The following is a 15,063-nucleotide window of genomic DNA, read 5'->3' as shown; positions in this document are numbered from 1 at the left end:
GCTAGGGTGCCACCGAGGATGGAAAATATTTTTATGAGAGATAAAATGTGATGGAAATATATACAATGCTCCGTTTGGCTTGGGCACCCAGCCAAGAGTGACAGCGGTATTCTTGTTATAGTCGGCGGACGGGACTCCGTGTAATTAATATGAAGAATTTTATGAGCCTTCCTAGGAAATGACGGAAAACGCACGCTTCTGGTACATTCCGGTCCGCTGGTAGAGTGTCCCACATGTTTAGCAAGTGTATTTTATGCGCATAATTTGCGTTATGCTTCAGTTTTTTTTGTTGCCTCCTGATTACTATATTTGCTTTTTGCTCAGTTCAGTTACTTTTCGAGAGAAAAGTTAGAGTGATGATGTATTAGTATATAATTAATTGTCTTAAATAATAATAAATCATCTTAAATAATTAAAGTTCAGTTTCTACTGCAAAGTTTCAATCGTCGCTGGAGGATAGCACATAGCGATAATCAACGCCTGGCTTGTCCTACTTCTTCTCTATTAGCAAAGGGGTAATTTTATCAACACAACTGATCAAAGTTTTTCCCTCCCCAGTTTAACGTCCCATCGACCGATAACTTGGTCGGGAACGGGAACTTTGTCATCTAATTAGAGAAATATGTTCCTATTGCCGCAAGCTATTTTGCATAGTCGACTGCAATAACGTTCCGAGATAAGCGAGCTGATCGAATAGTTTGACGTTGACGTCTCGAGCGGTGGTGCTGCTTTCAAATAAGTCCGACCGAAGGGAAAGTATTGAATTAGAATAGCGAGGGATGTAGAGTGAAACTGGTTGAGCTGTTTCAGGCTGGTTCAAGAATTGGATTCAGTCTCTGTTGTTTCGATTAAACTTGATCACAGAAGGGATACCAGAAATGTGCCCTAGAGCTGGAAAATTATAAAAGACTATAACTTTCTGACTGTTTTTGTGAATTTTGGTGCACCTAGCGAGCTCGGAAGTGCGTTAAAAGGCCGTTGAGAAAATGCTCGCCGGGTTCGTCGCTTCTACGCTTGCTCACGGGAAAATTTCATTTGAGAGCTCAAACTGAAAATAAATAAAAGATTATAGCTTTTGAGCCACTTTTGTGAATTTGAAGCCCTTAGTCAGCTCAGAAGTGCATGAAGTCTTCAGAGACTTAAATTAAATTTTCCCGTAAGCGAACGTAGAAGTGATGAACCCGGCGAGCAATTACTCTGTGGCTTCTTGACGCCTTTTCGAGCTCGCTAGGGGAACCAAAATTCATAAAAACGTTCAAAAAGCTATAAACTTTCATTTATTTCCAGTTTGAGCTCTATGGCAAAACCTGTGTTGACCAGTGCTAAGTTTTGCTATCTCTTTGTCTGTATATACGTTGTTTTGTCTTGCCGTCCTTCTTTTTTCTGCCTTTCATAGTAATTTGATCGACTATTTTTCTGTTTTTCCCGATCACCGTCCTGCTATTTCTCTTTTTTTTTTAAAAGGGGGGATTTGTTAGTAGCTTAAGTATTTATGATAAATATTAGTAAATAATGAGTATGTGTGTCCAATCACAAATGGTGACTTCTCAACACTGTTAGAAATTTGTAATTTTAATTGTTAGGATTTGTTTGCTTTCGCAATTAGGACTTATCATTCGTAGGGATTTAAACCTACTTGTCAGAAAAGGGGAAGTAAACTTACAACTAACTTAATTGCTAACTTATTGGCTATAAAGAGAGCTTATCGTAGCAATTGAGGATTGCAACGATTTTTGTCGAAAATTGTTAATAATTTTATTTGACATAGCTTCTAATGGTTCAACACCAGTAAGTCTATGTAATTCGAGTGTACCAAACCAAGGAGGACGCTTCAAAATCATTTTCAGAATTTTATTCTGAATCCTTTGGAGCGTTTTCTTCCTTGTTGAACAGCAACTTGACCAGATCGGTACAGCATAAAGCATTGCTGGTCTAAAAATTTGTTTGTAAATCAAAAGTTTGTTCTTTAAACAAAATTTAGAATTTATGTTAATAAGAGGATATAAACATCCCGTATATTTGATGCAATTGGCTTGTATACTCTCAATGTGCTCTTTGAAAATAAGTTTTTTATCATAAATTAGTCCCAAGTACTTAACATTGTCGGACCAACTTAAAATAACCCCATTCATCTTGACAACGCGATTATTGTTTGGCTTGAGGAAAGAAGCCCTAGACTTATGCGGAAAAAATATCATTTGAGTTTTAGAAGCATTGGGAGAGATTTTCCACTTTTGCAAGTAGGAAGAAAGAATATCTAAACTTTTCTGCAATCGACTGCATATGACACGAAGACTTTTTCCTTTTACGGAAATGCTTGTGTCATCGCAGAACAATGACTTTGTGCGTCCTGGAGGCAAATCAGGAAGATCTGAAGTGAATATGTTGTACAGGACTGGACCCAAGACAGAACCTTGAGGTACTGCTGCTCTGACAGGAAATCTATCAGATTTTGAATTCTGATAGACAACCTGCAGAGTTCGATCAGTAAGATAATTTTTTAAAATTTTGATCAGGAAAATTGGAAAATTAAAAGTTTGCAATTTCGCAATCAAACCTTTATGCCGAACACTGTCGACTGCTTTTTCTATGTCTAAAAAAGCAGCTCCAGTGGAATAACCTTCAGATTTGTTAGCTCGTATTATATTAGTAACTCTGAGCAATTGATGAGTTGTGGAATGCCCATGGCGAAATCCAAACTGTTCATTTGCAAAAATTGAATTTTCGTTGATGTGTGACATCATTCTGTTAAGAATAATTCTCTCAAACAGTTTACTTATTGAAGAAAGCAAACTGATTGGTCGATAACTTGAAACTTCAGCTGGGTTCTTATCCGGTTTTAAAATTGGAGTATTTTTTGCATTTTTCCATAATTTGGGAAAATATGCAATTTTGAAGCAGCAATTAAAAATTTTCACTAAAAATTCCATTGTGCTCTCAGGGAGATGTTTGATTAGTATATTAAAGATTCCATCGTCACCAGGTGCTTTCATATTTTTGAAATTTTTAATAATTGATTTAATCTCATTCAAGTTAGTTTCAATTATTTCTGCAGGTAAAAAATTCTGGGAAGAAATTAAATCAAATTGACGTGTGACTTCATTTTCAATTGGACTCACAAAATTCAAATTTGAGTTATGAACACTCTCAAACTGCTGAGCAAGTCTTTGAGCCTTTTGTTCATTGGATACAAGAAAACGTTCACCATCTTTTAAAACTGGAATAGGCTTTGAAGGTTTCTTAAGAATCTTCGACAGCTTCCAAAAGGGTTTTGAATATGGTTTCAATTTTTCAACTTTAGTCTCAAAATTTTGATTTCTCAGAAGAGTAAATCTATGTTTAATCTCTTTCTGTAAACCATTTAAATAGTTTTAAAAACAGGGTCACGAGAACGTTGATATTGACGTCTGCGGACATTTTTCAAACGAAGATTTTCGTCAATTATTGGTGAATCAAATTTCACTTGAGCCTTTGGAACAGAATAATTCCTGGCATCAACAATTGCACATTTTAATGCTTCCAAAGCGGAATCAATATTCACTTCGTTTTGCAAATCAACCTCATTATTGAAATTTCTCTCAATATGAGTTTTGTATCTTTCCAAATTAGCCTTGTTATTATTAAAAACAAAGCTCATAGGGTTTAAAACTGATTCATGTGATAAAGAAAAAGTTATTGGAAGATGATCAGAATCAAAGTCAGCATGTGTGATCAAATCACTACATACATGACTTTGATCTGTAAGCACCAAATCAATTGTTGAAGGGTTTCTTACAGAAGAAAAGCATGTAGGACTATTCGGAGACAAAATAGAATAGTATTCTGAAGAACAATCATTGAATAAAATTTTGAAATTGGAATTACTTTGAGAATTATTCCATGAACGATGTTTAGCGTTAAAATCGCCGATTATAAAAAAATTCGAACGATTTCTGGTGAGTTTGTGTAAATCAACTTTAAAATAATTTTTGTGCTCGCGTGTGCATTGAAATGGTAAATATGCTGCGGCAATAAATAAAATCCCAAGTTCAGTCTGAACTTCAATTCCCAAAGTTTCAATAACTTTCGTCTCAAGATGGGGAAGAGCACGATGTTTGATTCGGCGATGAATAACAATTGCAACTCCACCGCCGGAACCCTGAATCCTATCATATCTATGAACCACGTAATTGGGATCATATTTTAGTTTTATGTTAGGTTTTAAAAATGTTTCAGTAATAATTGCAATATGCACATTATTTACTGTTAAAAAATTAAAAAGCTCATTCTCATTGGCCTTCAATGAGCGAGCATTCCAATTTAATATTTTAATTGTTTTATTTAGAATCATTGCTAAATTTTAAATTAGAAACAATTTTAAGAGTGCCTATTTCAATGGCTTCAAACATTGATTTTGCCTGCGACATGGCGTTCATAAGATCGAACATTGCCTGTTGCAAAAAAGAAACTTTACCTGCCGTAATAGGCCCCAGGCAATTGACATTAGAAAAAATATTTTCGGCAGCAATATTAGCTGGAGTAATAGGTGTACAATTATTTTCTAGCGTGTTTTGCTTACCCATATTAACGGTCATTTCCGAACTACCAACACTAGGCGGTATAATGTTCGAACTACCTGTAAAGCATAAGTTAAACGGGTATGCAAAGGAGTAGGTAAACTATGCGTCACTGGTACGCTTGGAGAATTTTGTTTACCTTGCCTTGCCTTAACAATTGCTAAACGGGCTGGGCATTGATAAAAATTCGACATATGGTTGCCGTTACAATTCGCACAGCGAAAATTTTTACTCTCTTTCACAGGACATGTGTCCTTTTTGTGAGAAGAGTCTCCACAAATGAGGCATTTTTGGTCCATGTTACAAAACTTTGAACCATGGCCATAACGTTGGCAAACACGGCATTGGGTGATATGCTTTTCACCTCCGCCAAACTTTCGATATAATTCCCACTTTACACGCACGTTATATAAAGCATGTGCTTTTTCAAAAAAATTTAAGTTATTAACCTCACTGCGGTTAAAATGAATTAAATAATTTACAAGGGAAATTCCAGTTCGCTGACTGTTTTCGCCTCGTGATTTTTGTTTCATCAGAATTACTTGGGTAGGGGCTATACCAAGTAATTCTGTCAAAATAATTTTGATCTCATCAACGGTTTGATCGTTGGTGAGACCTTTCAATACGACCTTGAACGGCTTGGCGCTCTTCGTATCATATGTAAAAAATTTATACATCTTTTCAGTTAAATACTGAATAAGACGATTCCAATCTTTCATTGTTTGGGCCAGTAAACGGCATTCGCCTCTTCGGCCAATTTGATAAGTAACTTTGACGTCGGAGAGAAACGTAGAAAGTTCTCTTTTAAAAATATTAAATTCAGAAGCAATAGTTACCACAATAGGTGGAACTTTCTCCTTTTCCACAGAAATTTCACTTTGAATAGTTTTACTTTCGAACATTTCAATTTCGCCGGCTTTTTGCTCAGGCAGAAAATCATATAAATTTTCACTGCATAAGCTAGTTTCAGAAAGAGATGCCCCTCTTTTCCTCCCCGTAGCGATGCGTGGTTTCTTTTTTCGTCCTGCCATTTCAGGTGATACGGAAAAAGTTCAAAAATAATATCAAATTGCAAGTATTGAGAAAGAAAGAAATAGGTAGTCTTGAGAAAGACTGATGTAAGTGAACTTCCAGGTAATCTTTGAAAGACACACTGACAAAACACAAACTTTGAAGCTATAGGCAGTCAAAGACCAGTCCACAAGCAACCGAAAATACGTCTGATCTGTCGGGCAGCTCAAGACGCACTCGTCCTGCTATTTCTCTTCTTTCGCCCTTTTGGCTTTTGTTATTTCCTCGCTAATTGGATCATCAAAACAGCACAGAAGCAGATTGCAACTCTATCTACATACTAACCTTTTCTTCAATTCTCGTTAACAGATAGATTGTCCAGCGTTTAATTGAACCGTAAAATTGAGAGTAATTACTGAACGGATGGATCTTCTTCTCTTACGTGACGAGGGCGGACATCCGAACAGACCCAAAGAAGTCAAATAGTAAGCGGGTCAACCATACTTTTCCCATTGATGAGACGGGCACTTTTACGGGAGCATTTTACGGTGCGTACCGGCAACCAACGAAAATTAAATTATTTTTCCCCTTCGGTACACTGGAATTAAATTATTCATGTGCCACCGCTGCCGTTCGTCGGGGTCGGTAAAAGACAAAGTTCGATGCGCCTTCCGGGTTGCATTGCCGGCGGGGAGGGTTCATACTTTATTCCGCCAGAGTGTTATAGAAAAACACCGAAAACAACTGTCCTTGCAATTCTTGGGTTGTTTGAGTTTGAATTTTCACTATCCTCTTAGGTTGCGTTGCTTTTTTTTTACATTCGCTGAGTTTGGATGCGTCTCGTGAAAGAACAAAATAAAAAAGGATCCTGCGAAACTGGACTCCATAGTCCAGACCATAATTGGATTAATTAGTTTGCGAGCGAGTTTTTGTGAAATGTTTGCTTTCAAAGTAAACTTAGGTCCACTGCTACTAATCGACTAGTCGAAATAAAATTTTGATTACCGCCTGCGGTGAACTTTTGCAACTGCTGTTCAAAGGAGTCCCGCGGTAAATTGTTCGTATTTAATCAAGTAAAACATGCCTTGCGGTAATACGCAGAAAGACGCAGCTGCAATAGAATAACTGTATCCAATTAAATTTCACCTTTTTTGAATAACACCAGCGCGGAATTACGATTCCGACGCCAGCTTGACGACGCCTTCCTCGGTGTCCAGGGGCTGCGATACCAGCTGTTATTTTTGCTACTGTCGCTCCTCTTCCCACAACTCAAATATTTGCTTCAACAAGCGCAAAATGAATTTAACTGTGAAATTGATGGTCTCTCCCGCTCACACCACCAGACGCATTCGAGCAGTCATCCGTGGCTGTGTGGATCTATTCAGGCGACAAAACTGCTCTGATTCGGCGCAAAATTGGGAAATTCGAAATTTATAATCAAATCATTGCGTACGGAGGTCTGTCCTCCGTTTACCGTTTGTGCATATTTACACGACCTACCGGATTTCCGCTCGTGTGCACCTGCTATTTTACGTTTTTTGGGCATTTCCACCACCTGTTTGTATATTGCAGCCGTCCATCCTGGATAAGGCGATTAAAATTTATGAGCAGTAACGAATGCCCAACATATTGGATACAGTTGGGTGAGGTTTAGTGCGCTGCCAAATATTGGAATTAATAATTTCTGGACCGCATTTTAACCTTCAATTAAATCTTTGTAATGCTTGGTGGTATTGATTTTCCTATAATTATTATTAATCACAAATTGCAATTCAGTAAAGGTTCGCCAGCGAAACAGAGCGCAGCTGGGTTGAGTTTGTCGGTTAATTTATTTTGGATGCTTTCTAATTAGAATGCAGATAAAACATTTCCACCAAAAAATACAGAATTACTATTTTCATTTCGGTTATTTTCCCCTGTAACTAAAAAAGACAAACCGGTAATTTTCATCCATCGCAATGATTCACATCGTAACACCAATTCAACCGGTAAGATAAAAGCTTAACCAGATCTTTAAGAGCCAGTTGTTGTTTTGATGTTCTCCGATTGGGCTGAAATTTTCAGCATTTGTTTGTCTATTCAAGGTAGGAAGTTTTGCAAAATTTCAATTTTTTTCATTGAGGTTAAGTGGGGTAAAACGGCCATTGAAAATGATATGTCCAAAAACGTCCAAATTCTAAAAAGTGCAATAACTCCTGCTAGACTTGATGGATTTTTCCAAAAATTTGTGGTATTATTCTACACTAAGAGTACTTCAAAACGCATGGTAACAATATGCCTGGTAAAAAGGTAAATTGACGAAAAAAACGCATTTTTCTTTTAAAAATTGTCTATTTTCAGGGTCATCCTACTCTTTTCAACATCGCTAGAAAAAATATCTGAATATGGCGTTTTATAGAGCAACTCAAGAGCTTTGATGTCATGTATAAGCCAAGTGTGCCAAATGGGGTAAAACGGCCCTAGAAGGTTTTTTTTTCAAAAAACTGTCAAAATCACTAGAATCACTGTAGTTCCTGCTAGACTTAAAAGATTTTACTTAAAATTTGGATTATCACTGTACCTCACCAGAACTACCTACTTTACCAGAAGATACGCAATTTGGGGTAAAACGTTCCTTGAAGATATTTTTTTTCGAAAAATGCCGTCAAAATCACCAATACTGCAACAACTCGGGTTAGACTTGATAAATTTACTGAAATTTTAGGTTATAACATTAGTTAGATACGAACTTGAGAGTAAGATGACAAAAGTGACAAATAGATTTACATGACGAAAAAAAAATATTTTTCTTGGAAAATACTTGGCGAATTTCAGGGTGCTATTTCCTCAACAAAAAACAGTCCAAAACCCGAAGTTAGCATTTTATAAAACAACTAAAAAGCTTTTATTTGATATCAATTCCAGATGCATCATTTGGAAACCGACTAAAAAGGACTAAACTTTTTCTTGACTTTTTCACTAGGTTTCAAGAAAAGCATCAAACCCTGTAAAAAACAATATCGATGAGACGGTTGCTGAAAGACTGCAATATTTCGAGTTTTGTTAAAGCAAATGAAGTATGTTATGGTTTGAGTTTTATATTCTTTTTTTTAATTTGATTGTTTTTAAATTTAATTTAAATCTTTTTTATTTGATTATTTTTAACTTAATTGTCTTCGCTTTTTCCTGAGTGTTGGCCAAAAAAATCATGTTACTCTGGTTGCTGTTGTATCAACAAAAATGAACAATCATTTTGAGAAATCACGACTTCGAACATTAATGCTTAACAATTTTTACTCATGATGTTCTTCAACGTTCCAACCATCTTCCTTTACGCTAAGTTTTGCATTCATGACTATTGCAGAGTATCGTGCAAATAACGATTTTATTTGCTCCACGGATATGTAGGTACTCGGTTGGAATTATTTATTTTCGCGACCATCATGTCGATAATATCTTTTACCTTGTTTGAAGCTTTTCGTGAAGTGAAGGAAAACTTCAGTCCTTTTTAGTCACTTCCCAAAAGATGCATCTGGATATTATGCCAAAAAAAAGCTTTGTAGTTGTTTATAAAATGCTAACTTCTGGTTCTGGACCTTTTCTGTAGAGAAAATAGCACCCCGAAAATCGCTAAGTATTTCTCAAGAAAAATATTTATTTTCGTTATGTAAATCTGTTTGTCATTTTTGTCATCTTGCCTTTAAGTTCGTATTAACTTAGAGTAATTATCTAAATTTTCAGTAAATCTATCAAGTCTAACCCGAGTTCTTGCAGTATTGGTGATTTTGACGGCATTTTTCGAAAAAAAAAATCTTCAAGGAATGTTTTACCACAAATTGCCTATCTTCTGATAGAGTAGGTAGCTCCGGTAAGGTACAGTGATAATCCAAATTTTTAGTAAAATATTTCAAGTCTAGCAGGAACTACAGTGATTCTAGTGATTTTGACGGTTTTTTGAAAAAAAAAGTAGGAGGGTGGTATTCAAGACACGACCGCATGACGTTGGACTACGGTATTCTTATATTCCATTAAAACAATTAATAGAAACAATTGCAACTCTAGTATTAGCTGCAATTTTATCTAACAGTGTATTTCTGAATGTTGAGACGTTAAAACGTTATAAATAATAATATATACTAAAAGAATGGATATCTTTCATTTAATCGCTGTCATTTCATACATATTCGAATCAACCCTTTGTTTGCTGCACTACCAAGACAATCATTTAATTGAGCGAATTGGTAAAATTTTCCTATCTAAGCAAAAAGCAAACTTTACGAAACTATCTGAAATTGGAGCCCAGAACGATTCAACCAAAAGTTTTAAATTTGAAAATTGTTTGACATTTAATCGATAAAACTCATGCTAGGTTAGTTCCAGCCCAGCATATAACTTCATGTATTTGAAAAAAAAAACGTTTGGTTCAATAACTCAATATAGCAAGAGCTCAATCACACGTTTTTCGGTAGTTGTTATCAAGGTTTGGGCGAGTGACAGGAAAATATCTTAACTTCTTCAGTTGTGATTTAGAGCATTTCTAATTGTTTTGTTATTTTTCACGATAGCGACAAGTTTGTTTCTTTCTCTGTGTGCGAGAAACAAAATCAAAACCGCGCACCGAGAAACAAAAACGAAAATTTAATGAATGCTCATTGAGAAAACTTGCAACTCTTTTTACCAATAATTTATGATACTCAAAAGAACCCGTTTTGATCTAAATCAAATTTCTAGTAAATAAGTGTTGATCATTCATAGGTAGTAATTTTTCCTCGATGAATAAAGACTGGCTGAAGAAGTTAAAACCGCTGCTGTAAAATCAAATTCACAACTGTGTTCGTTAGGACGTTTTAATATTTTCAATGACAATAATAATCTTTGATAAACACCCGCTATAGTTATTCACACACATGCTATAACTATCTAAACACGCGTTAAAACTATTCATACACACGCTGTAGCTATAGCTATCCATACACACGCTATTCCTTTCCATACATCCGATACAACTATCTATACACACGCATAAGCTATCCAACCATGTGCTATTACTATCCATACATACGCTATAACTAATCATTACACACGCAGCAGCTATCCACACCTATAACTATCCGTACACACGCTGAAGATATACACGCAATAGCCATAATATGCTACACATGCTAGTGTCTTACACACGCTATAGCTGACCGTACACACGCAACAGCGCCATCCCTATCATCGCAAATGTCATAGCAATACAGATGCACATACGCTATATGTGTACACTGCACACACGGTAATGGCGGTAGCTTTCCTAGTGGCGGTGCTGGCTCGTGCAGTTTCTGGCTGTTTTCATCCAACGATATCTGAATTGGATTACCGCTGGTGGGGTCCAACTCAGATCGAAGGAGAACCGAACTGAATGAAGAAATGCAGCTTCCCACTACCTCCGCCGCTGCTGCCTGATACCACCGCTCTGGTTCTGCTGCAGCTCAGTTTGGCCGCTGGAATCAGCCACCGCTGCTGATTATACAAGACCGGCCTGGTGGCTTTTCACTTGTTAACTGATGACTGCTATGAGACGACACAGGCTATTATATAGCCCAAAGCAAAAATCCATCCGCGAGCAAACAAGAAGCGAGCTTGTGATTGGTTGAATGTGCACGACTTTTAACACAACTTTTAACTAGTTTAGTATCGAAAACATATTTAAATTATTATATGACAATCTTGCGCAATATTTCCCCTATCAATCAAGCCATTGGTGTTTAGAATCTGTTCAGTGGTAATGATAAATAAAGCATTTTAAAACGGTGTTGAAACACCTGTTGCAGCTACCGAAAGCGAGCTCGTTATTGGTTGAAAGCTGTGAGACTGTTTACAAAGTCAGATCGGTTGTATCCGTTAGTGTCGACTGTGCTTGTGAAGAGAGGTGGTGATTGGTTGCTCGGTATGATTTAGACAATCGATGTGATTTATCAATTTTTCAATAGTGTATCTCGAACAATAGGTTATTTTTGTTACAGAAATTCAACCGTAAAAGAATTTCTGATCGGTTGATGCCAAAACCTCGAAATTCTGAAAAGAAATGACTGATATATAAGCGCTCAAAACCTGACCACTTTTCCCTGGTTTTCCCCGGTTGAATTACTAGATTTTCAAATTCAGGTGCCTAACTTCGATATAGACGTTAGTCCAACGTCAAAAAAAACCTTCTAGGGCCGTTTTACCCCATTTGGCACACTTGGCTTATACATGACATCAAAGCTCTTGAGTTGCTCTACAAAACGCCATATGCAGATATTTTTTCTAGCGATGTTGAAAAGAGTAGGATGACCCTGAAAATGGACAATTTTTGAAAGAAAAATGCGTTTTTTTCGTCAATTTACCTCTTTACCCTATATTGTTACCATGCGTATTAAAGTACTTTTAGTGTAGAATAATACCACAAATTTTTAGAAAAATCCATCAAGTCTAGCAGGAGTTATCGCACTTTTTAGTAATTGGACGTTTTTGGACATAACATTTTTAAGGGTCGTTTTACCCCACTTAACCTCAAAGAAAAAAATTGAAATTTTGCAAAACTTTCTACCTTGAATAGACAAACAAACGCTGAAATTCAGCCCAATCGGAGAACATCAAAACAACGTCCCTCAGAAAGGCGGTTGCGGCTCTCGCGAACTGGCTCTTTACTCCGAACATTGTTTGAATCCAACACTCGGAACATACCACAGCAGCCACTCACTATAATTCGGGAGTTATAAAAAATTCAGATATGCAATCACAACAGTTCAGTTGACAAATAAACTATTTAAAAACTAAAAAAACAGTTCAGTTGAGTTTTGTAGCGCAAGGAGAACAACCCCAAATCGGAGCACCGCTTCGAAGTAATGAAACTGGAACTGAACGGCCGGCGCCATGCTCGTAACTATGTAAGTGTTGTGCTCAAAGGGTCAAGTTTTGCAGCAGCTTGCAAACAAACAACTTCAGTAGCCGGTAGTCGGGAAGAGCCGTGACCCTTGGAGGGAGAGTGAGAGTTGCAGATTAAATATTTAGGTTGTTTCGTGCTTTGAATTCGAAAGCCGGTGTTATGCTGATTATATGGGAGGGGTTTCTGTAAGTTTATTTTTATTTTCAAATGAAATTGTTTCGAGTTTTAGGTGTACATGCAAATTTAGATTTATCGAATGATTTAGATTCGTATGTATACATGATAGCACAACCAATTTGCTTTTTTTTAAATCTGGCAAACCTGAACTGATTAGTCGTATCTTTCCAGTCAATCTGCGGGATTGTTTCCTGCAGTGCCCTATAACGAGTCACACAGTAAAGGTATCGAATAAGAAATTTGAAGGAACAAGAAATTAATATCATAAAATAAACATAAAAATTTATATTTAAATAAAAAAAATAATTTTTTCCTTGACATTTTGTTGTTATTGAGATTGTAGTTACTACTTAACTTTGGGTAAAAACTCCATTGTGGGGAATTGTAAGAAAAATATATTTTTAAAAATTAAGTTTTAGAGCATCTTGTGAATTTCAACTTTTTCAATACAACCTCATTTCAACGATAAAATATGATTCTTTTGAAAATTTAACCCTGGAAAGATAATACTGGTCAACGAAATGAAAAAATTATGCACTCCAAAAGCTCAAACCGGAAAAAACAACGATTATAGCTATTCAACCATTCCTATGAATTTTGGTGCTCCAAGCCATTGCCAAAATGCGTCAACTTACGTGAGAGTTCACATAGTAATTGCTCGCCAGGGTCGTCGCTTCAATGTTATGTTTATGAAAGCTTATTTAAGTATCTGAAACCAAAGTTAGTGACATTCACTATGTCTAATCTTTCTTTTTTTTCCAGGTTGAGCTTCTGGGGTGCACCTGTGTTGATCAGTATTATAATATTTTGATGTGCTCGTAGCAATGGGCGAGACCGATCCGATTATTGAAAAATCGATCTTTTCGGGTCGATTTATCAACTTTTTGAATTAATTCGTATGCGCGTGATTTTTCACTGAATCTTCTTCTTCTTTGAACGGTAAGATCGATTTTTTCCCGCCTGAAAAATAAATGTGTGCAAAAAGGATTGTAGTGATTGCATTTATTGTTGCCAACGTAATCTGATCTGAAAATGTGTCAATTTTTTTTACCGGGATGACCATAATTGAATAATGGGTTGAAATTCAATACACATGAAACCAAGAAAAACGCATTTCAAATGTTTTTGTTGGTTCAAATCAATTGTGTACGCCCATGATAACTTTTTTCATGAGTATGTCACCCCTTGTATATGCTGGAACCTTGTCGTTGAGTTGTAATAAAAAAGTCCGCAGCCAAATTACAGCCGTCAAGTATTTTTATGGCTTTTTTTAAGAAGAAAATGAACAGGTTTATCGTTTTCGGCTTCAAGGAAACTGAGCCGCAAAAAAGGAAATTTTGAAAGACCATAACCGTAGGTTCAACTACTTGGTTTGCAACCATCACCCACTAGGATGACAAATATGTTGGCTATTTGTTAATCGCCTTAATTGTAGTGGGACTAGAGGAGACCTTAAGAGGCCAGAAAAATGTTCCTCGAAGACACATCCTCAAAACCGAACCCAAGTTTGAAGATAGATCATGCCAATCCATTCTGAGAAATGTCACTGACGCTCGGGTCAAACCGTCAAATCCATAAAGTGTTGTGCATATAAAGTGTCTTGCCGAATTAATCGTTTAATGTGCGTAAAAATTATCGAATTTCAGTTTGTTAAATATTAAGTGCTTTTTATTATAACAAGTCTCATAAACAGATAGCATGGGGTATTGAATTGTTGACAGTGTGACAGATGTCAGCGGTTTAAAATAACAAGATAAACAACACCGGTGCGGAGAACGAAAAGTTGGTCAATATTAGCTGGTTCTATTCAGGTTTCGCTGGTATAAATCTAGTATAAAGTTGTTTCAAAAATAGACCAGCGCTGAAGATGCCCTTAGAATGTAAATATTCTTTACAAAAGAAAACAGTTACATTTTCTGATCGTTGACATTATTTTTGTGGTCGAAAAACCAATTTTAGTCGCCGCAAATATTCTTCGTAAAAAAGCAAAATTCGATGCAACAATCTAATGATAGCTTCCCTGACGCCACTAATTACCAGGCCGCAAGAGCGTCTCGAAAGTTTGACGTATATTGTATCCAGCTTTTTACGCACCATAATGGCGGGTGCTATAATGCGTGATCGTAATTTACGAACCTCTCTGCTTACGTCAGTTTCGTGATTTTTGGAGTTGGTAACACTAATGTTGCCAGATTAATGTTTTCCTTGCTAAATATATGAAGAGTCAACAAAAGGGTAGGTAACATACTATGAAATTTTCATTACAGCGCCCATTATGGCGCGTAAGAAGCTGGATACAGTGATTGGTGTACATTGGGGTGGCAATGGAAACTGACTTTTTCAGTTTTATTTATAAGTAGTGTTCAAAGTTTCGTCCTCACGAACATTTTATACATTTCTAATAACCTGTTCACATGATGTAATATC

This window comes from Wyeomyia smithii, chromosome 2 (genome assembly GCF_029784165.1).
Source record: "Wyeomyia smithii strain HCP4-BCI-WySm-NY-G18 chromosome 2, ASM2978416v1, whole genome shotgun sequence".
Taxonomy (NCBI): Eukaryota; Metazoa; Arthropoda; class Insecta; order Diptera; family Culicidae; genus Wyeomyia; species Wyeomyia smithii.
This window is presented reverse-complemented; position numbering follows the sequence as displayed.